The 25,662-nt window shown below is 45.4% G+C and overlaps 1 protein-coding gene and 1 pseudogene across 1 annotated transcript in view; one reads left to right on the top strand and one right to left on the bottom strand.

Moving 5' to 3' along the window:
- CLSTN2 (calsyntenin 2) overlaps positions 1-25,662 on the top strand; it is a 589,043-nt gene that overhangs the window by 55,320 nt on the left and 508,061 nt on the right. The window lies entirely within an intron of this gene.
- On the bottom strand, positions 10,855-11,426 carry LOC115292204 (annotated as a pseudogene).

The raw sequence follows: 25,662 nt of genomic DNA, 5'->3' as shown, positions 1-25,662 counted from the left end.
GGACAACAAATTGTTCTGTCTTCAGGGGACTCTGGGATCTGGGAGGGAGGTGCACTTGAGTAAGCCTTAACAAAAGTGCAAGTATGGAGAGAGGATTTTAGGAAGAGGGTCAAAGCACAAAAGCATGGAGGTATAGATGGGGATGAGGCATTTGGAAAACTAAAAATCAGGGATTTCTAACACTGACTCTCAAGGATGGAAAAAGGTGCCATGTACTCATCACAGAATCTCCTGGGCATTAAAAAAAATGTATCCTGATATTTGATAACTCTCTACTCTTAACCTCTGAGAGAGAGAGAGTAGTGGGCAAAGAACCTCAACTGGAGGCTTGGAGTCTGCCTGTACAAAGCTGAAAGGAGAGGGCTTCCCATGAGCCAAAGCTCCTTGCAGTGGTACCAGCCTTTTATACTCTTGTTTCTGTAGACAAAATAGAGAGTCTGAGCCAAGAAGTACTTATTGAGCACCTACTATGTTCCAGACTCACTGATCAAATCAGAGCTTTGCTGCCCCTTATCTGCTGCACCACAAAGTATGTGCTAAGCACTCCTGGGTGCCCTGGAGCCCATGAGGTGCCATGGGAGAATCAGCCAAGGGAAACAAGGGTGAGGAGGTGCATGGGGCCTGCAAGGAGCTCTGCAGAGGAGGAGGAGACTCTTGGGAGACAGAAAACTGGGGAGTAGGAGAGCTGAAGAGTTGAAGGCTGCTCTCCTCCATACCACGTTAACTTGTCTCTGCTTCTCTCTGCTTCCTTAGGGAAGCCCAGACTACCCTTGAGAGGCTCTGTCTCAGCCTGCTCATGTGCCCTCTGAGGTCCTCTCTCTTGCATCCTGTCGGGGAGGACGGGGAGTTAATCATTTCATGTACTCTCTTGCTGTTCTGCCTCTTGGCCATTTTCACTTCCCCTGTAAGGGAGGAGGGATGATGGGTCAGCGCTTAAGATCTTCATTGGACCACACAGTTCTTGGTGTGTGTGTGTAGAGGGCACTGGGTGACAGGCTGGAGCTCAGACCTTTCTCTCTTGTGCTCCTGAGGGAGATCTAGTCTGGTCCCTCCTCCTCTTCTAAGAATGCCATTTGTGGGTAATTTAGGCCAAGTCCTCCTTCTGGGCCCAGTGGGCTCTCTTTCTCTTTCTGCATTCAGAGGTTCTGGAACACACTGGTTCCAAGATTCAGATCCATGTGGCTCTAGCTCCATGGGGCTTGTGCCTCATGTCCCAACTGAGGGACATGCGGAGCTCTGTGTATTCCATTACCACTGCTTCTTCCCTAGAGCTTGCAAGGAAGAGGAGGGGATAAGCAATGCCAGCCTGGCTAATCCTGGGTCTGTGGACAGTGAGTAAGTGGGCACCGAAGCCTCACCTTCCCTCTGCCCCCTGCCACTGCCCACACCTTCTCCTGAAGGGCCTTTTGCCCAAAGGGCATGTGCCCTCTTCTTTCATGCCCCTAAAAGAAACTCATAAGCTGTGCCTGCATCCTCTTGAGTGTTAATTCCTTAATTAACACTCAGTTTATTAATACAATACTCAAAACAATAGATAAAAGTGTAGGCGTTGTGGACAAAGATGTGTTTGGTTTAAATCCTGACTTTGCCACAAACCAGTATGTGATTTGGGGCCAACTTAAGGCTCAGTTTGCTCATCTGTCAAATGAGGATAAAAGAAGGACCTGATAGGATTAGGAGGAATCGACAAAAGCATATGACAAGCAAATGGTAAAGGCAGGCTGCCGCATCGGTGAGTCCTGTGACTGGTATGATGGATCTGTAAGGAGTAGGGCCTGTCCCTGCAAGCTGGTTGCTGGGGGCCACCTGGGGTGGCCCCATTGCTTGCTGTTGCACTACCCCCAGGACTCCTGTGGTGGGATCTTCACGGGGTTCCAGGGAAGGTCTCCCAGTGGAGCGCTGATGTAGCCTAGCTCAGTCCCTCGGGATGTTGGCTGTACCTATAGTGTTGGAAGGGAAAAGAGCAAAGCCACTCACAGAGACCCTCAGACAGCCCCTGTACTTTTCTGCTGTGCCTGAACCAGTCCAGGTCCTAGGTTTGGGCATGCGGCTCCCTGGACTGAAGTGTGTTTGTCTTTAAGAACTTTCAGCTTGTCTATTCCCACTCCCATCTTTGGGTTGGCTTAGAAACTGCCAGTGACCATTCTTTGTGCTTCTATAATGTTCCATTCCTTTCCGTATACACTCATGTTCATATCACTTGGTCCATACACAGCCTTGGTAGGCATGGTACCATTTGAGAGATGAGCAGACTGAGACATAATGTCTTATTTTAGATTTCCTAATTTCTCATCTCATGCTTACTCCATTGCTCTGAGCCATATCTAGCATTTGGTCTTTATTCCCACATGGAAATGATTTTTTGTGACCTCCTACTGCTTTTATTATTCTGTTCTAGTTGAGATCCTGGGCTGCAAGCAGCCCTTCCGGAATATGTAGTGGCCTTGAGAGGACTACCTCCTTAGCCCCCTGCCTTCCTCTTGCTCACCACTCCTTCCCCGCCCCCCCACCCCCGTCTCTGCTTCTATTCAGTTTTTATATGATGCTAACACTGTGCATGCAATACTAATTCCGTGTGTATTTCCTGTGCCTCTTGGATTGTAGAAATTAATTAGGCAGTCAGCAGCAGTTAGTGAGAATATATTCTGTTCCATACAGTGCTGGGCAGTGAAGGTGATGTAAGGATTGAGAGATGTTTCTCTTGCCACTCTGGGTTTATGAGGAGGAGATGGTTCCTTTTTTATGATATCCTCTCCCCCTTCTCTTCCTTAAAATGTTGATTCTCTTCCTAAATGACTCACTTCTGAAGCTCAAAAGCCTTTGGTTTTGAACCAAAAGAAAGCCATGAATTACTGATGTCTTGGCTTTCATCCTTCTGACATTTGCTGTCTGCTTGTTCTGAGCTGCGGCTCTGACTTTCAGGAGTTTGGGGGGGCATTTGCTGAGTTGAGGACCGGTAATATCAGCCATGCTCCAGGGTCATCTTTGGCATCCACCTTTCCAGGCTAAGCTTTGCTTGTGGTGAGCGTCCAGGGATGTGTTAGAGGAGGCACATTTCCTTCCTGAGCTGTGAACATCCAATTTTCCCTCAGGGACCCAAAATGATCCAGCCACCCATGAACAGAGATATTTCTTTGGGAAATTGGTTTCCATTTCCAGCCTCCACACCTCACAGCATAGCATATTTCCCACATGTCAGGCTAAATATGCTGTTGTCTATCCTGATTTTCCCTTCCTCTCAGGAACCAAGCAGGCAGGGGGCTGTGCACAAGGCTTTCTCAACCAGGGAGCCACGTGGCAATTTTATGGACTCTGTGTCCTACTCTATCATCTGACTTTTCTCCTCTCTTGCCTGTGGTCCCTTGAATTCTCCTGTGCATTGCCTAAAGTTGTGGGCATGCTGAATGGGCTCCTGTGTACAGAATTCACCCATTTTTGTACATGCTTCCTCTCAAGTGACTATGGGGAGAGCTGTGTGGGAAGATGGAAGTCTGAGCAGGTCCAGGCTGATGTCTGTCATGGTCATGACTACGAACTGCTGTAGCGTTAACATGGCTGCATATTTATCTGCTGCAGATGTTCAGGTGTAACGGCTGCATGGGGAACCTTTGGCTCCAGTTTCCAGTCTGTAGCAGTATAGACAGTGGGTCAGTGCTAGTTATAGATGACAGTGTTCTGGCATTTACCAATATTCCATTGTACCTGCATTCCAGATTTATAAAAATTGGACCTCAGGTATACATAATGGGATGAATCACAGTTGTTTTTATGACCCATATTATCACTGGTTCTCTTTTATTCATTAAATGATATAATAAACACTTGTGAACCCACAACTTAAGTAAAAAATTGTATATTATCAAAACTTAGGTCTACCCATGCGCTCCTCCCTCATCCCACTATCTGCCTTCTTTACCCCGCGGAGGTGATCGTGATTCTGAAGGCTGCGATCGTTCTTCCCTTGTTTATTTTCAGTTTCAGGTGTCCTGAGCTGAATGAAAGTTCTTACTGGCTAGCTTCTAAGATAAAAGGGACCTCTGTTTTCCCAGGCAACTTTAAGATTTACTGTGTCTATACGTGTAACATTCCGGTGTGTGAAATATCCATACTTTCTTTGTCCGTTATGCTATTGATGGGGCTTTGGTTTGATGACTGTCCAAACTTACAAGACGATGCCAAATTGCTTTTCAAAATACTTGTATAATTTTACACTCTTATTGTCAATGTATAAAATATCCACATTAAGTGGCATTCTTTTGGACCTTGAGTATTATCAGACTTAGTATTTTTCTGATTGAATGAATGTACGGTGAAATCTCATGATCTCATTGATTTTCCTATTTGTTCATTGCTATTAAGGCATAACATTTCTTCATTTGTTATTGGTTAAGTGTTTGCTCTTCTATGAAAATATCTGATAGTGTCTGTTGCTTATTTCTACTGGGTTTTGTATTTTTATCATTTTTTGTAGGTACTTTTTATAGATTCTTGATATTGGTCGTTTATTTCACAGATATCTGCTCTGTGTTGTAGTGTGATCTTTCTCTTTCACTGAGTCCTCCTTTGATTAATAAAAGTTTTTAATTTTAATGAAATGAAATGTATAAATTTTTTCTTTTGTTGCTAGAGCTTTCTGAATCTTGTTTAAGAAATCTTTTTCTATCCCAAGGTCAGAAAGATACACACACACACACACACACACACAGAGTTGATTTTTATGAATGATGAGTTAGAGATCCAATTTCAATTTTTACACATGGAGAACCACATTTTCCAGTTCTATGGATTGAATTATCTCCACTTTCCCCTGTGGTGATCATGCTGTGTCTTTCATATATTAAAGTTCCAGATAGGTAAGGATCTCTTCTTGGGCTCTCTATTCTGCTTTGTTGGTCTTTTTTTTCTTTCTAGTCCTATACCAACACCATTCTATTTTAATTATTATACTTATATATTTAGTCTTTGTATCTGGTAAAATAAGTTCCTTTATTCTTCTTCAGAAGTAGTGTGGCTATGCTTGGTCTGTTTCTCTTCCATATACATTCATAATCAGCTTATCAGCCTGATTGACAAAGCTTGTTTTGAATGGAGTTGCATCAAATTTATAGGTCAATTTTGAGAACAGTGACCTTTCTCTAACCATGAAAACTTCCTTTCCATGAATGTGGTATATCTTTCATCTCTCCACGAAGAAGAAGCTTGGAATTTATAGTTTTCTTAAGACCCTGGAATTACAAAGCACATGTTTAGAAGAGAGTGTCATCTTCTTCCTTCTTGGCATTCAGGAGTTTGTACAGTCTTATAGTAGGAAAAAAAAAAAAACCCTTAATGGACATCTGGGCTGGTCAAAAAGTTTTCTATGTAGTCAGGGAGATTGTGAGAATTCAGATGAAATCATGTCTGTAGAGATCCTGGGGCAGTGTCTGGTTCAGGGGGACATCTCAGTAACCAGAATAGAAGAGGATGCAGGGAAACAAGCCTTCCTGAGCTTAAGAATCAGACCGACCTGGCTTTATTATATCCTTGTACCCACTGAGAGGCCTGGAGTTGGGACTGCACATCTCCTAAGGCAGGTTCCTTTATTTAAATTGAGGATAATTGTTTGTACAATACAAGGCTTCTGGGAAGGTTCTGTCAAGTATGCAGTTTAGTGTTTGGTGCTTGGTGCACGATGGGAGCCCAGTAAAGAGTGGTTTCCTGGGGTGCCTGGATGGTTCTGTTCTTCACCTTTGGCTCGGGTCATGGTCTCATGGTTTGTGGGTTAGAGCCCCATGTCAGGCTGTGCTCTGACAGGGCTGAGCCTGCTTCAGATTCTCGGTCTCCCTCACTCTGGCCCTCCCCTGCTCGTGTTCTCTCTCAAAAATAAACATTTTTTTTAAAAAAGTGTTTTTTTTTTTAAGGGGTTACCCTCTCTGAATTGAGACCAGGATGGGACATTAACCATCTCCCGTCAGCTCTAGGAGCTGCACAGGTCCTTCCCTTCAGGTCCTAGCACCTGCCCTGGCCTGGCTCAGAGTGGTCTCAGAAGCTGACAACCCTGTTTCCTCAGCTGACTTTCTGACTTCTATTCTAGTCATACGCAGAGGCTACACAAGATCTAAATAGGTTTCTAGAAACCTTGAGGCCAAGTTTAAAATGAGATTACCTCTGATGGGAAGAGCAGGAACTTCAGTTTCAGCTTTCCTCTTTTGCCTGGACCTTGTGATTTTCTTTTAAATTCTGAATCCTCCTATGACCCCATTATGTTTACCTGTCCCCCTGGCTTGCCCGGGGCAGATACACTACTGTGCCAGGCCTTTGGAGAGGAGTTGTCTCCAGGCATCAGTTACTTGGGGCAGTCTCTGTGGGGATGGCCTGAGGTGCCCTGATATGTTCTGATCCAGACTTCAAGGGACCCTGGAGCTGGGGAATAAATCCTGCATCCCATACCTACCTGCCTCAGGCCCCAGGGTGGGTATTCCTTCAGCTGTGCAGCTTTCTGAGCGGGGATCTGAGCCTTGATTGGGGCCCCTGTGGTTAGCTGTTTGGTCAGGGCAAAATAGCAGTTCAGATCAAATTGATCTTAGATATGCCTGACAAGAATAGGACCCTAACACTAAGATATATCCAAGTAACCTTTGATATTCTAGCTTACAACCCTAAACCAAATCAGAGACAGGCACATTTGTCATTTACTTCACTCTCATTAAATACATGAAAAAGCACAGCATGAGGGGTAGATGCTAAGTTTTGTTCTTTGTGTAAATTATGTGTGTGTGTGTGTGTGTGTGTGTGTGTATTTATATATGGAACATTTTAAATTCCAGATCATCCCATATTTCTGAGATCTCCATTGTCACACAAAAGCAAGAAAGAGACAGCATGTTTAATGAGTATTGACAATGTGTTGATTACTATGGTGGTCATTTTATATAATTACCTCTTTTAGGCTTCATAGCTGCCTTGTGGGAATAGCGATGGTTAGCAACATGACCATGTTGTAGAGGAGAAACTGAGCACCAGACATTCCTGTTTAGTTTCAGTTAGATCAAGTATAGAGGTTCTTAACATATAGTGGCACTCAACAGATAATACCCACTTTTTGTTGATGAAGAACCTTGCTTTCTGGGTGACCTTGAGGAAGATACTTAATTAGTACCTATCTTCGAAGATGGTTGTGTTAGATGAGTTAAGATACATGTGAAATGTTAAGGCCTAGCACATAGTATGTTCTCATGAAATATTAGCGATGCATGAAATAATATATAGTAGGTCATAACCATATTATTAATGTGTTGATCCATAAAACAAGGACTGCCCAAACGGAGAGGGTCAGATAGGAAGCTTAAGAGTGTCAGGGCCCATGTGATCCCCAGGATCTGGCAAAGGATGCTGTCCGCTCTGATAGAGCAGCCCAGGATTTACGTCTTATGCTTCCCTGGTCTACATTATCTCTCTTCTCTCATTCTCCATCCTGTTCCATCTCTAGTCTTGCCTGGGAGATAGGAAAACCCACTCCATTAGTCTTTCCATCTTTCACACTAACCAAGGGCTTATGAGTCTGGAAGTCCAGTATGAGGGCCTTTTATTCCAGGGTTCTGCCATTGTTGGCATGTATCTTGATCCTGGGGCAGAGATCATTGGGAGAAGCACACACACAGATAATTTTTCAAAATATCTTGCCCCACTTAAAAAAGCCTTCAGTATTGGCTTATTTGCTGCCATTGTACATCCAGAAACTGAAGCTTAGAGGAGAAAGGCCACCTACCGGGCATACCATTTGCTCATCGAGTAAGTGATCCCGTAAGTAACCCCATAGGAAGGTAAGATTCAGCCTAGGTCTATCTGAAGTCGAAACACAGTACAATCTTAGTGACATGTGTATTAGACTAGTTGGCTGTTTCCCACATAGCTCTTATGCTGTTTTCTCTTTCTCCCCCATTCTTTCTTCACTCTGCACAGTATTGTGACTGTTTTTACTAATCTTGTCATCTACTTTGTCCAGTTTGCTGTCCTGATGAATAATTGACTTGATACATTGTATGTTTCCACTGTAAAATGCCCTTTTAAAGTCTTTCTTACAGTTTGCAGTTTCTGTTGCAATTCTGCATCTTTTCATCCATTTTGCTCATTTTGCCTTCTGTTTTCAACATGTTAATCATAATTTTTTTCTTTGAATTTAAATTTTAGGTGTGTACAGTACAATATTGGTTTCAGAAGTAGAATTCAGAGAGTCATCACTTACATACAACATCCAGTGCTCATCACAAAAAGCACCCTCCCTCTTAGTCATACTTATTAGTAGTCCTTGTCTACTAATTCAAATATCTGGATAATCTATGGGTCTGTTTCTATGATCTTTCTTCCCTTGATTATTGGTCAATTTTTTTTGCTTAATATGTCTAGTAGTTATTGTATGCTGATCATTACATACAAAACATCATAGAGGTATTGATATTATTTCCTATCATATGGGAGTTCCCCTTTTTTCTGTTAGGTGCATAGGGTGAGAAAGCAATCACCTCAACCCATTGAAGTGTACGTACTCATACATTACATACCAACCAGGGTCCAGTGCCTCTTTGAGGTTTCTGTGGTCAGGCAGTTTTCCTCCTTGCAAGGAGGAAGCTACAGTTTCTTTTACACCAGTTAATTAAATGAGTAGCTTCATTAACATGCAATCCTCTTGTTTAGTCACAGAATTAAAGCAAAAGAGAAAGAGAGTCAAGGTGGCTTTCTTCATGTAAGCAGATGACTAATCTGACCTTGGTTTCCATTTATGACAGGTGCCATCTGGAGAGCCCTCTGGGAGTGGGGGTGGGTGGGGGAGGCACAGACATTGATGAGATGGGATGTGGGAAAACAGTAAATCCACCTCTGGCCATCTGGATCCAAACAAGGAAACTCCATAGAGCAGGCAACACGAAGAGCCACACACAGGGGCAGTTGGAAAGGTGGAGCTTTAGAAATATTTAGGAGGTCTTTTTTGAGACCTTCTCTGATGCTGGGGCTCCCTTAGGGATCTAGTCTTCTATCTTCATGTCCTTCCAGTAACTCACTAGCATAATGAGCTCTTCACCTGGGAGTGAATCCTTGGAGAAGATGTTCGAATTGGAGAAACAAACAGATTTATAGTCAGAAAGATCTGGTTTCTAACCCCTTCAACCAATACCACTAAAACTGAATGTGAAGAGCTGCTTGTACTAATTTGGTTGTAACCTTTGGCCGGTTCATAAAAGACCCACTGGATTTATTTGTGGGGGCTCCATGAATTTTATTGGGTGCTGAGCAAGTTCTAGAAATCTAAAACTCTTCTGCATCCTAGAGCAGGCACTGTTGTTCAGTTCTTCACAATACGGCCATATAATAAAGCCCTTCTCTTGATCCATTGGAATCATAAACAAGTAGCATTACATCAGCTAGCCTCCATCTCCTTTAGCCATTGGAGAAGGCTAGAAAAGAGAATGGTAACCAGTAGTTAGCCCTGGATATCACAACTGGGAAAGGTAGGGCTTAAGCTGGGTCTCAGGAACCCAAGGGCAATGGAGCTAAGCCCTATACATATTGCCCTGGGGGTGCAGGGATTTCTTGGCAGGGTGTTTTTGAGGACAGTATCTCATGATTTCTTGGCCATCAGGGTGACTTCTAGTGCCCTCCTGTCAAGCATAGTCTTGATCTTAAACCACATGCATGGGTTGATTTGCATCCCCCTCCTTGACTCCAGATTTCACCAGCTTGTGTTGTGACTATTGCTTACTCTGTTCATAGCCCTTCCTGTCTGTGTTCACCCTGTGATGACTTGGCCTCCCTCCCTATCACTGCTGTAAATCTAACCTCTGGCTACATTTCCCCAGGCTGTCTAAAATAGTCCTACCGGGCCCCTTGATCCTTTCTCACCCTCTGTCCACCAGGATTCCACACAGAGCCCCACCTACCTTCCTTTGTGTCTCCTTTTGACCTTAGTAAACCTTCTAAGTCATGGCCTAATATGTGCTCATCCCTGAGCTGAGTGCAGTGAGAGTAAGTGAAACAAAATTCCTGCTGTTGAGCAGTTACATTCTACCTGAGGAGACAAAATTTTCTCAATTCTTTTTTTTTATGTAACTTTTTATTGAAAGTATCTTGCATTCATGATGGATGCTTTCTAGGTTTTGCCAGACATTTTAATATTAAAGGTTAAATTATTTTTACATGCAATTAGTGTGACTTTTTCCCCACATGGGATCACTTATTATAAAAAGATGACAAAAAAAATAAATAAATAAAAAGATGACATATCACATAGGTTATATGTCCTTTTTAATCGAAAAGCTAACAGACCATCTAGTTATATTTCCCCCCAAACAACAGAGGAGTAACTGAGTCTCTAGCCAACATATTCAAAGCTAAGAATTAAAAATGCAAAAACAAGTCCTTAGATCCGGTGAAGGGAGCCCTGCTGCACACAGGCTCATCAACACCGGCGGTGCTCTTTGACTCCAGAAGCTGGAAGACATCCTAGTAACCCTGCTCAAAACATTTACCTCAAGTAGCCTTTTTCCAGATTCCAACTCATCAATAAAGATAATACGTTGTTAATTCTACTTCAGACTATTTGCAACTTGTTTTATTTACAATGCCAACTTTTAAAAGGTCATTAAACTAAAGTTAACTGAAAATAAACTAGGCAGAAGTTGTTTTATAAAGAGGGAAATCCCAAAATGTCGCCTTCTGAGAACCCACAGTTGAGTTTTATTCAGAGTAAAGAAAAAAGATACTTGTGATCATACTAGAAGAAACTCAGCCATAAATTTGGAATCTGTACTCAAATTACATATGCAAGGAGGAATATTCTGCTAAAACAACTTATTTGCTGCTGCATTTGTCTATGGTTTGTCTAATATTAACAATTATAAACAGAGCAATGCAACTAGTATTTGGAACAATCCTTACAGTGTTACAGTGTCAGGCATAACATTTCACTTCTCTTCACACCATTGGTTTTCTTTGGGTACCTGGGCTTCCTCTTCTTCAGTAAGGTCATTTTTGATATTGAACGTCTTGCGAGATTCTCCTCAGGAGTTTCCCCCTTGATCATATTGGCAACAGTCTTGCATGTAACATCAAGCAAACCTGTCTAAGTAGTTCGCAGCCAGAATAAGTTCAAAAAGTGTTCCTTGGCCAACTTTCAGGAATTCTTGGTCCCAAACAGGGATATCATCTGTTCGCTTTTCTTTGTTCTCATCATCCTCAGGGGCAGGTGGGTCATCCTTGTGGTGGGTGCACCACTGAATGACCTTTTTTAATATTGCTACATTAACATTTGGTAGAGGAACTGGGTCATCATCCCCTTCAACATCCGTTCCCAAATCTTCCAACATGGTCTTGATAGTCACAGGGTGTTTGGCAATTTCAACAACAACTTCAAATATCTCTCCGTCAGAACTCTGCAACTTAATTGAAAGCATGGTGCTTGGTCTCAAGGAGACAGTGGGCTGGAGGCTGATGAGAGCATGGCGGCCTCATGTACAAGAAGAGAAAGGCAGGGAATAAGGCCACTCAGAATTTTCTCAGTTCTTAACATGGGGCTCTATTGGATTATGTGCTAAACCATGTAGTACTGATAGATGTTAGAGAAAATCTGATGATAGAAAATTCTTGTATATTTAAGTGGGAGGAAGAGTAGATCTTGACCAGTGGTGTGTGCTTTGACCCACTTCTAGACTTTGGCCAGTGCCATTGCCAACTGGCAAGGTGTCTGGCAAACAACAATGACAGAAGAAATGAACTGATAAACAGAATTTTAGAGGTGCCAATCCAGACATACCAGAATGGTGATAATTCAGTCTCTACTGTTGACAGCTTAGTCTGAACAGTAGTATATATTTGATATAGTCCAGAGTTAACAGTATCTAAATTCTCTTAGATAATGAACATCTAATACTACTGCTAGTATTGGCAAAATTATGGATTGGGAGCCAGTGTTGATATACTGATATTCAATATAACATACACATTCATGAAAAAAGAGCTCCTACTTAAATTCCCATTGAGCTTTCATGGTTTCTCACTGAGGTTTCCATGGATCCCTGGGTGTTAACGAGCATGTGGTGTTCTTGAGCAGATAAAGAATGCTGACCAATGGCTTGACATCAAATTAGGCATTTTTCCTATGAGATATTTTGTTTTATTCTTTCTGAAAATTTTAAATTATAAGAAAAATACTTTTGGCCCCAGATTTTATAATAATCTTCCACAAATCTAAAATAATCTCATGTAAAATTCAGAACCTGGTTTTTAAAATTCCTACTGGGCTTTCTTTATGTGAATCCTCTAGCAAGGGAAGACTTTCCTTAGTCCTTCCACAGATGTCTGCACAGCCCCCTGCAAATCTCTCTGAACCTCTGTGGGAACCATGGGTCCACTCTTAATCTCTCTGGCTGGCTGTGCTTCCCCACACTTCCCTGTGTCATCTCTCTCCTAAATAGGATGTGCACAGTTGGTGGGTGTTTTCTAATCAAGAGTGGTCCAGTTCACTCCCTCCTGAATTTGTGTCCCCACCACCTCTTACCAGCTGTGGGACACTTCCTATGCTATTTACTTTCTATGCCTGCCTCATTTCCCCAGTTATCGAATAGGCACATTCCTAACTACTGATGAGACTGTGTGAGACTTATATATGATTTTTATAAGCAGAGTGTCTGGTATATTATTTATACTCAATAAACAGTAGCTCTATTACTAGTGAGTGAGGCACAAAACCCTCCCCACAGAACTAAAGTAATATTTACTGCAGTATTTTAGAAAATCAAAATTTATATAAAAATCCATGATGTCAGGGCATCTGGGTGGCTCAGTCCAAGTCTTGATTTTGGCTCAGGTCATGATCTTGTGATTTTGTGAGTTTGGGCCTCACATCAGGCTCTTTGCTGACAGTGCAGAGCTTGCTTGGGATTTTCTCTCTCTGCTCTTCCTCTGCTTGTGCTATCTCTTTCTCTCTCAGAATAAATAAATAAACTTAAAAAATTCCATGATAACAAATGTTTAAATTTTAAATATAAGATCAATGTTCCTGGTGTTTTCTTTGGCTCCAACATGACTTGGCATGGCGGTGTTGGTGATGTGTGACTACATGTTGGCACCCATTCCTGCCCCTTTGTTCCTTTCCCACCAGGAAGTTCTGCTTCCTCTTGACCCACTTGGGATCTGAAAATTCAGTGGAATGGGATGGGGGATTGTCCATCTTGCAGGGGCGGTTTTACCAAACTGTTGGCTTACTGAAGAAATAGCTTTCAGAAGATCATGGGTGTGTCCTGGAGCATGTAGGCCTAGGTAGACTGAACAATGAAAAGTGTAAGCCCATGCTGGGGTGTGATCAGGCAGGTTGTAGAAACAGGACACAAGGTAGCAGGAGAGGAGGGTGTGCTGGCAGCTGGTGTGATTAGGACAGCATGAGTGGTGACATGGGAGCTGCTGCCCAGGGCTGTGTTCTGATGGGGCAGGCTTATCCCTTCCCCCATCCCATCCCTTCCCATCCCAGTTGCTTTTTGAGTTTATGGTAATCCATTTCAAGGAGTGCAGTTGAGCTGCATCATGCATGAATTTAATTCCTTCATTTATTTGTGTTATCAACAATTTGAAAATGAGAGAAAGAGAAACAGTTGAAAGTGCTGGAATTTCTCTCCAACATACCACTCTGAGCAGGTAGGCCACAGAATGAGCATGTGTAGGGGCAGTGGGAGGCCTCGCCTGAGTTCCTAGTTACCCCCTGCATTGTGAGAACATTGTTATGCCCAGTGCATCCTTATGTTTGTGTACTTGCGTGTGCATGTGTGAGACTGTGCACTTGCCCACTCTGTATGAGCTGGGTAGCCAGTTCCTCTGGCTTACAACAGAAAAACCAATGACCTTGTCCAGTAGTGGGGGAAAGATGCTGAGTGGTTCCATATGTACCTTCTGGACAATTTAAGGAATTTCTTAGAGGTACCTTAGCCCATTCATGATTTTCACAGGATGTGGATTTAGAACCTAGCCTTTGGGGGAGATACAGTTTTGTTATTTTATACATTTATCCACTTATTTAGCTGCCAGTTGGTACTGATTAAGAACTGTTGGTCTAATCCTGTGCCATCTGCAGGGATCCCAAGCCTAGTAGGATATGGTCCCAGCTTCAGGAGCTCATGTTCCAGTAGAGAATGACTATATTTAAACAGTTGATTCCAGCATAGGTGGTATTGGGGCCATGGTTCTGTGAGGGTGAGGGCCCCTCTTCTTTCTTAAGTTCTTTAGTTTATCCCACAAATGTTCCACATTTCTTCAGGGTAGCAGCTGTGAGCAGTCCAGCTGTTCCCAGGAACTATAGTCTAGATCTTTGCAGTGTCCAGCATGACCATGCCGCTGGCATCCTTTTCTTTTTAGCTAGTAATCTAAGGCTCAGCTCACCTCCCCTTCCTGGGTGCCTCCTGTGAACTGCTTCTGGTGCTGTGCTGATTGAGGAAGTGCACCCTGGTGGGTGGGGCAAACTCCAAAAAGGTGGGGGCTGCACTGCTCATGTGGGGCCTGGGAGGCTATGTAAGATATAGACAGCTGTTCTTGCAATTGATGGGGTCTCCAGGGCCCAGAGCCCACCATTTGGCCAGTTCTCCATAGCACCTGCTATATGCCGCCTTCAAATCTGCCAGGAACAGAGCCAATGCTTTGCCTCTATCAGGGCTTCCAGAGTTTCAAAGTTAACAGAATTGTCCTAATGATATGAACAATCAGAGGATTACAATTTGGCTGCAAAAGGACATCAGAGAGTTGGTAGTGTTTATTTGCCCAGCACTTGTTTTTAGTGATGGTGACTGTGTAGCTGGCCTCGATTCTGCCCAGCCACTGGCGTGGTTGCTGAAGGCCACATTCTTTATAATGCTGAAACATCTGGGAGGAATGTGGACGATGCAATCAGTCACCCCAGAAATTGATCCAAATGGCATTTGTCTTGCAGATTTTCCCAAATATTTAGATGTTTGGCATACACAGACTTTTTTTTAATGTGACTTTTTTGGCATCAGACAAGCATAAGCCTTGTTGACTTTATTTTTGCATCAATGTATTTTTCTCTACTAATATTTAACTAATGTGCTGTGTTACAGATAGCTGAATAAATATGAGATATGTAATGGACTTGTGCTAAACCTCTTTTGGCTGTGACATTGAAGGAAGGTTTGTCTTTCTCCAATGTTTCTGGGAGGAATATTTTCTTAACCATTATACTTTCCTAGTCATTTTATTTTCTGTTCTTTGTTAAGGTCCTATTTCCTAATTGTAAGTCTTGAGATTTAAAACTGACCTTGGTGAGTCATTGTTTGCTTTGCAAGGATTTCTTATTTATCCCTTTTTATTGTGCATGTAATTCATGTGCATTGTACAAAAAAATTAGATACTTCAGATAAGCAGATATAGAAAACAATTTAAAATTACCAATAATCCCATCACCCAGAAATAACGACTGGGAACATTTTGTTTGGTGTTTATCTGTTCAGATATATTTACTTGCCATTCATTCAGTAAATATTTATTGAATTCCTATTTTGTGCTCAATACATGGAATTATCCTATATATATTCTTTGAGACCAGCTTATTTCTCCTAGATGTGTACATCTTTCCAAGTCAATAAATGTGTGTTTACATTGTCTTTTTAAGTGTGATTTTAGTTTCAAGGGCATATTAACATATTTTGTTATTTTTAAGTTTCAATTATTATAGGTTTCTGTAATTATAAACATTGCTGCAACAAGGGTCCTTATAAGTATTTCTCTGCATGCCTTATCTGACTAGTTTGGAAAGTGTTTCATATGTATTTATGTCCAAATTATAAAGAAGGTTAGAATCCAATATAATTATAGCCCCTACCCACAAAATGCAACAATATTCATGAGTAATCAATGGTAACGAATTTGCTGTCTCAGAAATGGGTTTTCACCTATGCTGTTGCCCAGATTTAGTTTCATGAGGTTTGCTTTTGATCATCCTTCAGTTCCAATTAAACATGAGAGAGTCTTTCCTGACTCTCCATTAGACTGGATTTGTATTATTATTGCTGCTATCCCCAGCCTCAGTAGTGTCTGTGCCTCTCCTGTCCTACTAAGGTCACTGTAGATAGGGTTCTTGTTTATTAGGCTTACCACTCTTTCCAGCCAGTTAGTGTGCTGCTTGGCTCCTAACTATTTGTTGTTGAATGAGTGAAAGTAACTGTCTGTGGTTGTCTTGGGCTTTTCTTTGATTTTCACTTCCATCTTATGGCACACTTCTCTGCCCAAATAGGCTGCCTTGGTTTTTACTCTTTGGGTTGGTGTTGGTGTAGAGACTCTTTCTGTTACTAAGATGAGAGAATATTGACTCACAAACACGAAACCTCTAGAAGTAGGACTGGCTTCAGGCGTGGCTGGATCTGTGTGCTCAGTGACATTCCTGGGAATTCATCTTTCCATTTCTGGGATTGGCGTTGCTGCAGGCCAGTCTCAGCCTCTGGCAGGCGTTCTGGCACGTGAGGAATGACCGTTATTGTTACAGGTTTGCATCTTGGTCTTTCCTGAGAATTCCCTGAAACATCCCAGGGATGATTCTGAGAGGCCTGACCAGGATCACAGGCCCTTCCCTGAACTTTCTATTGTGCATTGTAGGGAGTCCTCTGGGAACTCCTCCTGGGAACAGGAAACCAGAAGGAAAGAGAAGACGACAAAGTTAATTGCTACCACCACCCAAGGACTTTAAAATTGTTGTGAGATCTTTAGCCTGCCTCTCCGAGCCTGGCTTTGTTGTTGCTAATGCTGTTCATGTAGAAAAATAAAAAAAGTAATGCTGGTTTTATCGTTGTGGGGACCCAATGAGATCATGGATATGAAGGCACTGTGGCAGTTATAATACAATTTGAAAGAAGAGGGTCCCTTCATATTCTAGAAATGCCTTTGTCTTCATTCCCCAGGTATGGCTGAGTGGCCTGTGTGTTGCAGAGGTTATGGAGGGTGTTCGCTAGAGAGCTCGAGTCTGAGCTCTGTGGGCAGAGCGAAGTCCTTCCCACCACCTGCCGACATCTCTCTGCAGTTAGAGCATGAGCAGACCCTTTTGGACAGAGCTAGGGACCCCACCCCAGCAGCTCTGGGCTTGAAACAGGGCATGCCAAACTGGTAGCTTATTTCTAGAAATCTGTGATCTCTGGTGACACAGCTGTGGGTCTGTTACCATTCCTCCACTGGTGTTTTGATGGGTACCTGGCTTTAGGAAGGAATCATAGCATAGCTGAGGAGCCAGCAGCAGACACTAGGGGAGATGGCCATCCCCTGCTCCAAGACATGCCTGCTAGCAACCTTAACCTGCAGCCCACCGGCTCCTGCAGCCCACTTCTCTTTACCTCAGACCACCCATCTGCTCCCTATTTGCGCTCCTGAATCTCTCTGAACCTTGGAATCCATTCTCTGTAAAACTATTCTGATTGAGCACTTTAAAATGAGATAATACATGGATACAACCTGGCCCAGGGCTTAGTGTATACTGTTAAGTTTCCCAGTGCTCATTACCTCCCTGGCCGGTCCTTCTGATGACTCCCAACAGGGCTGTTTGGTTCCGGATAACATGCCAGAATCTAACGCTGGTCCTTCCTCGACCTCTGGACTGCTGGGGCCCCTCTCCCTGCCTGCTGCCACCCTCATGGCAGTTTCACTGAGTCGTGCAGGAGGGTTGGGTGTCTAGGGAGCCAGATCTAAGGGCTGAACCTGGGGTTGGGTGAGCAGGGCAGCGGGTATGGCCTGGGAGCAGGGGCTCTAAGGGAGAGGACCCCAGCTTTGGAGTGTGGAACTGCCCTGGTCAGCCTCTGGGAAACCCGAGGGCCATTGCCTTAGCTCAAGGGGGAGCACTTGAGGTTCTCACTTTGCTGGAGGTGTATAGGAAACCGTGCAAGAAGGCAAAGAGAACAGATGGGCCCCTTGAGGCTCTGCACTGATGAGCGCACAAGGTGAAACCCAGCCTGGGCGCTCCCGCAGTGTGTGTGGCTGGCTCCTGCTTTCTCTCCGGCCTGCAGTAAAGAACCTGTGCAGAGTAGGTGCTCAAGAAGCAAGCACCTGCCAAAGCAAGGACGAGAGGAAGGAAGGAGGAAGAGAGAGAACAGAACAATTAAGTAAGAAGGTCTGTGAGCAATGGGGGAGAGGGGAAAGAGGGGGAAATAAGCATGAGTTCAGTGTATCAGTAAGGATGCTGTCACTGCCAGCACAGAAAATACAACACTACACCTCTTTATCTCTCAGGATAAGCTGGCTGGAGGCAGGCTGTCCAGAGCTTGAGTGGCAATAATAAGCAATGTCACCAAAGTGCTGGGCAGTTTCTTCTCACTCACACTTACCCCTGGGAGGGCCTCAGTGTGGATGCAGCTCCCCATACATGTTGGTCGTGGGGGAGGAAGGGGGAGGGGTAGTTGAGAGCAGGAGGGGTGACCAGCTGCAGGGGACCACACTTTCAGGAAGGCGAAGCTTTCCCAGACATCTCAGCAAACTTCTGTTTCTAACTCATTGGACAGACCTGTGTCTCCTGACCCTGCCACCAACTGCAAAAGAAAAGGGTCATTAGCTTTTGTAGCCCATGCTGAGAGGCAAGTGAGTCTGAAAGGTTGGAGAAGGTGGGAGAAAACTGTGGGGGGAGGGACAAGTTCTGTTGATCCCAAGGGGTTAAGCCTGGTTGACTGAGGGGCTGCAGCTAAATTCAGCTAGTGTGGGAGATTAGGAAGCAGGATGGATTTCACAGGGAAATGGATGAGCCAGAAATTCCCAGGTGCATCTAAATAGAAACAAAGCTGGAGCTGGAAATGCAGCCCAGCAGTGGGGAGGGTGGGGGAGGGGGCATAGATGTGGAGGTGTCCCTGGCAACCGCAGGGGTGGGCGTGGCCTTAGAGTACTGAGTGCTGCCTTGGTCCGGGCAGCCGGAGGGAGAGGGGCCCTGGGCTGTCTGGGCAGCACAGGGTGGCGCTTAGGGAGGAGAGCCTCTCCAGTGGCTGGATGGGGCCAGCAGGCCTGGAGGCATCACTGTAGAGAGTGGGGGGACAGTGGGAAAACTGTATCAGTTCAGGCAGAACGTTTTAGAAAGTGCCTAACTGGGAACTGAGGCATCACATTCAGGTCGGGAAAGCCTTAGAAGGGGTGCAGCTCTGTAGGGGAGGGGCAGGCTGTGCTGTCCTGGGCGCAGCCCACAGGAGGTCTGAGGTGGGGAAAGGCGACCAGTTCTAGCTTTGAAGGAGGGGCCTCATGGTTACCTCTCCCAGTTCTTTGTTTTGGCTCATAAGGATCTGGAGGGCGTAGCTGGCAGTGTGGGAATAGAAAGAAGTGCATGGAAACGTGTGGGTGATATGGAAACAAGACGGTTTGGGTGCCAAATATTGAAATATCTTTTCTTTCTGAGGCTTCTGCAACCCAAATATATAAACTGCATATATGAACACACCCTGGTACATTATAGACAATCTGAAGCTTAGGTCTGAAGTTTTATTTAAGAACATTTAATTGCAAAACACCAAAAATAATCAGAAACATAAATAGCAGAGCAAGCCTGTCATAATTGCCAAACTCAAAACTGTAACAGAAAAGAGTATAAGATGCTGTAGAGAATGTACCAGTTGAAAAAAATAAGCAGACTCTTCCAGATGTCGCCAGCCTGTGCTAGAGGTGGGGGGCAGGGTCCTTGTACACCTGCAGGTCCTAAATCACCGTAGTCCGAGCTTCCTTCCAGCTGCCTGGCCAGAGCCCAGTGCCCTGCCTTGTCTCCCTCACCAAGTAATTCCGCCGCAGCCAGGGGAATGCTGACATTTATACCGACCAGCGATAGTCACCCCTTGCTCTCCTGCCAGCCTCAAGGACCAGGCCCATGCTCTGCCCGTTTGCTGAATACTCTCTCTGCTACTGTGTTCCCTGATGCCATTTTCCCATTCCACAGCTGAGAGAGCCTCAAGTGCACTCCTGAATAATCAGTCATTGTGAAGGGGACTGTGACCAGGTCAGTTTGCCTGGGGTGAGGGCAGTGCTGAGACCCAGGAAGGCCACTTTTGAGAAGGGACCTGCCCAGTGGGGACCTGGATGCTCTGGGGATCCAGAGGGAAGGACGTAGTGTGGAGGGCCTGTGGTGGCAGGGAGGATGCAGTTTTAAATAGGAGGCTCAGTTTGGTCCCAGAAGGTGATGTTGAACAAAGACATGGAGGAGGTGAGGGAGTGAGCCATGGGGATGTGAGAAGAGTACCCAGCTAATAGAAGAGCAAGTTCAAAGTTTCTCAGTAGGGCATGTGCCCGACATGCCTGTGTCTGAGGAAGAGGGAGAAGGCCATCATGACTGGAGGAGGGTGAAGGATGGGGGGAGGGTGATCAGAAGCATGATGGTGGGTGGGAATGGGCTCATGCACGGCCTTGTAGCCATTATGGAGACTTTGGATTTCGCTGATTGAGGTTAGTGTCCTTGCAGGAGTTTAGGTAGAGGACCTGACTTAGATATTAAATGAGGACTCCGACTGTGTCAAACCCCGTGAAGGGTCTGCCTCAAGCTTACTGGCTCACCTGCCACAGTTGCACAGATGCTGCAGATGCGGGACTCCTGGTCAGTGATAAATGGTTTTATTGCTCACACCAAGGCAGTGCAGCTTGAGCTGCTTGTTCACATCAGCCCCTTGACCCCCAAGTCCTACATGGGCAATTAAGAGCAGCCCAGGAGGGTGCCTTGCACACAGTGGGCCTGGGTCACAGTGGAGGAGCTCCCAATCTTCTAAGGGGCTATTGGCAAAGCTGCACCAACTTGCCCTCAAATCAGACAATATCTTTTTTTTTTAAATGTTTATTTTTGAGACAGAGAGAGAATGTGAGAATGTGAGGGATGGGCAGAAAGAGAGGGAGACAGAGGATCCAAAGCAGGTTCTGAGTTGTCAGCACAGAGGCTAACATGGGGCTCAAACTCATGAACTGTGAGATCATGACCCGAGTCAAAGTTGGAAACTTAACCAACTGAGCCACGCAGGTGCCCCTCAGACAGTATCTTTTTTATCCTGTTCAGGAATCAATCTGCTCTCTGTCCAAGAAGGAGATACTCTGTCTTCCAGGGTATTTGTATATAAACATACTAGAAATGATAGTCTAGGACAAACTTGTTACGAGACATACAGAAATGCCATGAAGAACTACCCCCAAATTCCAGGATGACAATAAGCTGGGACAAAACAGGAAAGCAGGAGGTCCCATCAGGAGACTGTTGCAGTGACTTGAAAAAGAAATGATTGAGCTCAGACCATGGTCTGAAATAAAAGCCAAATTCTGGGTGTACCTGTCAGGATTTCCTGACAGATTGCAAAAGAGTGTCAAAAAGAAAGGGGCCAGGACACCAAGGGTTTGGGCTGAGCAATGGAAGAATGGAATTGCTATCAGCTGAGCTGGGGGACATGGTGGGAGGAGCATGTTTGGTGTAAAAGAGCAGTAGTTCTGGACGATGATAAGCTTTTTCCTATTAGTAAGTGGCCCAGAAAGCAAGGCTGTGGAAACTGCGACCAAGGACCTCTGATCAGACCTCTCTCCCCAAAGCAGTGGCTGTCATGATTGCGGTGACACTTGTTTGGTCAGGAGGAAAGGATGCCAGGCAGAAGATGCTCTGAGCCACTGCTATACCTTTCCAGCCACGTGTCTTCTCACATGACTGAGTTGACTTTCCCTTTCCGTTCCCCATCTGATACCTGTAGGGCTGTGCCAGGAGGTGCAGAGCAGGGCACCATGCAGGATGGCATGGTGTCTGGGGAAGGTGTGCTGATGAGATGTGTGGCCTGGGAGACTTGGGCTGTTACCTGGGTGCAGCAATGGGGAGGCCTCCCTAGACAGGTAGTGGTGTGTGTGGTTTCAAGGGGAGCTTGTTCTCTTAAGAGCCTCGGGGTCTAGAGACTTGCCCCGCAGCTCCCAGGCACATACATAGGGTTGTGCACACAGTGGAGGCCCCGTGGCGTGAGGCACCAAGCCGGGGCAAGGGTGGGGAATGATGACCCATTCGTCCCTGGACTTTAGTGTGAAGTGACTCCTTCCCAGGATGAGGGAAAGGGGTTGGCATTGCAGAAGCAACAAAATGGAGAGGAGACCAGGAATGTGATTTTTTCCCCCCTAGTTTGAGCCTCTTGTGACAAACAGAGGCTGCCACAGGTCTGACTCTGGCCTTTCCTTCCACCTGCAAATGATGTGGGCAAGTGTCCCACTGTGGGTGTCCATGCCAGGGCCCAGGAGCTGCTTTATTGCCTCATCCTGGAATATTTATGAGCATGGAGTCTATACCAGAGATTGTTTTCCTAATGGACTTGGCTGTAGAGGAGGATGCTTTGCAAACCACCCAGAGAACAGTCTGGTTTTTTTTTAAACGTTTTTATTATTGAGAGACAGAGACAGAGCATGAGCAGGGGAGGGGCAGAGAGGGAGGGAGATACAGAATCTGAAGCAGCTCCAGGCTCTTAACTGTCAACACAGAGCCCGATGCGGGGCTCAAACCCACAAGCTGTGAGATCATGACCTGAACCAAAGTCGAATGCTCAACCGACTGAGCGCTCCAGGCGCCCCACATTTTTCTTCTTTTAAGGAAGGATGGAATAGAGTGGTTTGCATTTTTGAGGCTGAGTGATGGGTGTACATTTATAAAATCAAACTTCAGAACACCCCTTTTCTCCACATTTTTAAAGAAAATAACTCTTCTTTCTTTCCTTATATCCCGTTGTATCTGCCGAACAACTGGCTGTAGTTGCTGCAAATGTGCATCCGGAAGATGCTGTTAATCGGGCATAACACTTCCGTTCATGTCTTCCTGATTGCCAAGTGAAAACCCACTAGCAGCTGTGACGTGATGCTTCTCTGAATGCATCCTCAGGTCTGAGTGGGATGCTTTAGCCATAACTTGGGGAACACCAGTATTTATAGCTGTCTTTGCTCAAAGACCCTCTCCTGTGAGGGAGTTGGGGTCTGGCTGTAATAAGAAAGTTGTACAGAAGCTGGGGAGATATTTGATCTGGGTTTCTGATGGAGTGACTTTTTCTAGGGCTGTTCCCTGGGGTGATGTGAAGCCCTGGATATTTGGGAGGAGCTGTGGCCCCCGGAGAATCCCTGTACTTTGCCTGCTCCCCAGGGAAGAATGCAGGGGTGGGTAGAAGAAAGAAAGTAGCCTGTGGGTTGGCTAAGGTGAAGGCTGAGCTCCCTGCTTACCACCTGTGTGGCCTTAAGCAGGCCATTTCTATCCGTGCCTGGTGTTTTTCCTCTGTGGAGTCAGTCCTACTTAGTGTGTAAAAAGTGCCACTTCCAAGTTAGGGAGGGGTCTTAGGGGCGTGTCCCCTTCATCGGTCTCATTTGTCTGTCCTATATCACTCCAGATAAGACCACCAGAGGGACATGCTGGCTGTGGAGACACAGCTTTGGGATAGGTCTCGCCAGCCCCACCCACACACCCCCTCCTTGCTGGATTGCTGTCCTTGAAGGGACTCCTGCCCCCACCATGCACACAGGGCCCGGCACTCAGTAGGTATTGGGCCCTGCTTACATCATATGGGACCCATAGCTTTTCTGTTCTTTCATGTTACTCATATTTTAAGTGCTTACTGAGTTGATTTACAGTGTGCCTTACCTTCTCAGTTAATGGATTGTTACATGTCTGTGCCTTGACCCTATCTGGGTCTCTCTCTTCGATGATCCTGGGAGTGTCCCCAACTCTGAAGGTCTGGTTTCCTCTGCATAGAGATATCCAGGGAATCCTGCACTGGTCATGCAGGAGAGAGGCAAGCACTGCTTGCTTCCCTAAACCCTCAGCTCTGTCATTGTAGAAAAGAGATAGTGTGATCGTTAGTTGTATGTCAACGTGTTGGGGCCACAGTACTCAGTTACTTGGTCAAACATTCTCCTGGTCAAACATTCACATGTTTCTGTGAGGATGTTTCTGGATAAGATTAGCATTTAAATCCATGGACTTTGAGTAAAGTAGATTGCTCTCCATAATGCCAGTGGGCCTCACCTAATCAGCTGAAGGCCTGAGTGGAACAAAGATTCATCTCCCTTAAGCAAGAAATGATTCTTCCAGAAGTCAGCCTTTGTCCTGGAACTGTAACATCAGCACTTATCTGCTCTCCAGCCTCCAGATTTTGGGCTCGCCAAAGTCCATAACTGTATGAGTCCATTCCTTAAAATTTATGTACCCTGTTAATTCTCCTGGTTCAGTTTCAGAGGAACCAATTGTTTTTGTTTCTTTGGGAAGCCCTGACTGATACAACATAGTTGGGTCTTTTTAAGAAATGTTTGTTAGACTCGTTCCCAGGCAAAGCAGGTTAGCCTCAGCCTGATGTTGGTGGGAGTCACTGAGGCGTTTAAACCAGAAAAAGGACAGGATTGGATTTTTTTATTTTAAGAGGATGCTGGGGAAGGTCAGCCATCGGGGCGGGGGGAGGGGGGAGACTGGGGGCGGGGCTACCAGTGTACTAATCCAGGTGGGAAATGATGGATTTGATGGCAGAAATGGGGATGGAGAGGGGGGCCAAAGCAGGCAGATGTTTAGGCAGAGGAACCCAGTAGGAATCAGGACCCTTGCATGAGGGATGAAGGAGAGGGTCAGGGTGAGCCTGGTTCCCGGCTCAGGTGCCTTGGGGGTGCTGATGGCTGGCGGCACCGAGGGGAGTTGAGTTTTCTGAGGTGCCCATCAAATTGGATTAGCCTCTGGGGCATCCTGAGGGAGGTGCCAGGGCAGGGGCACTGATTTCAGAGATGTACAACTTGGGGGGTCAGCGTGTGACACCCTGTGGGGTACGTAGAGCTCATCTGTGTTTCCCCCAGAGCCTTGTTTCCCACGGCACGCCCAGGCCTTCACCCAGGAGCCCCAGACAGAACAGGCTGATAATGCCAAGAGGGAACACTCAGTACCTGTCACCAGGACTCAGCAAAGGTGGTAAACACCATCTGGTGCCAGCCCAGGAAAACAAAAACAAACAAAAAGACTCTGAGAAGATTCTACATGGGAAGGAAGTGCTACACTGCTTGTGCTGGAGGGAGTAGGGGGCGTGTTGACTGTGCATGTGTGCACACTCATGCACTCTCGGGAAGAGCCCTCATCCATGCACACATGTGCACTTAAGAAGAACTGAGTCTCTACATGCCTACAATCCAGTATCTCACTTCAGCTTCACAGACCTCCTCCCCCGTCCCTATGACAGCTGCGTTGTGCACTGACAGAGGAGGAGAGTGAGGGCCACCTGCCTGCACAGTCTCTGAGGGACTGAGGCAGTGGTTCTGGGCCCAAGTCTTCCCTTTGGGCCCATCTCAGGATGGCACACTGAAGGCCAGACGGGCTGTGGGCTCTCTGGTGTGAGTGGGAACAGCATCTCTCCTCCCCCTAGCTGACTGGCCTCCAAGGCAGGACTCTGACACCAGGGTTATAAATGCATCTGTCTGGGTGCATTATCTAAATTGTTATGTATCACCCTGGGTAATGGCAAAAGTAAAAACCGCTGTTAGCTCAGTGAATAAATCCTTGGTGTTGATCAATCATCGCATGGCGTAGACTCTTTTAATAGGCACAATTTACACGGAAGCTTGGCAGACTGCTCCGGCTTCTAATTGCAGATGGAAAATGGATGCCGATCTCTGCTGTGCCGTAAAAATGTAAACTATAAATGACTTAAATGCTCGTGTGCTCCCTTCTCC

The sequence above is a fragment of the Suricata suricatta genome, chromosome 5 (genome assembly GCF_006229205.1).
Source record: "Suricata suricatta isolate VVHF042 chromosome 5, meerkat_22Aug2017_6uvM2_HiC, whole genome shotgun sequence".
Lineage (NCBI taxonomy): Eukaryota > Metazoa > Chordata > Mammalia > Carnivora > Herpestidae > Suricata > Suricata suricatta.
Note: the sequence above shows the minus strand (reverse complement) of the source record. Positions and strands in the feature narration are given on the sequence as shown.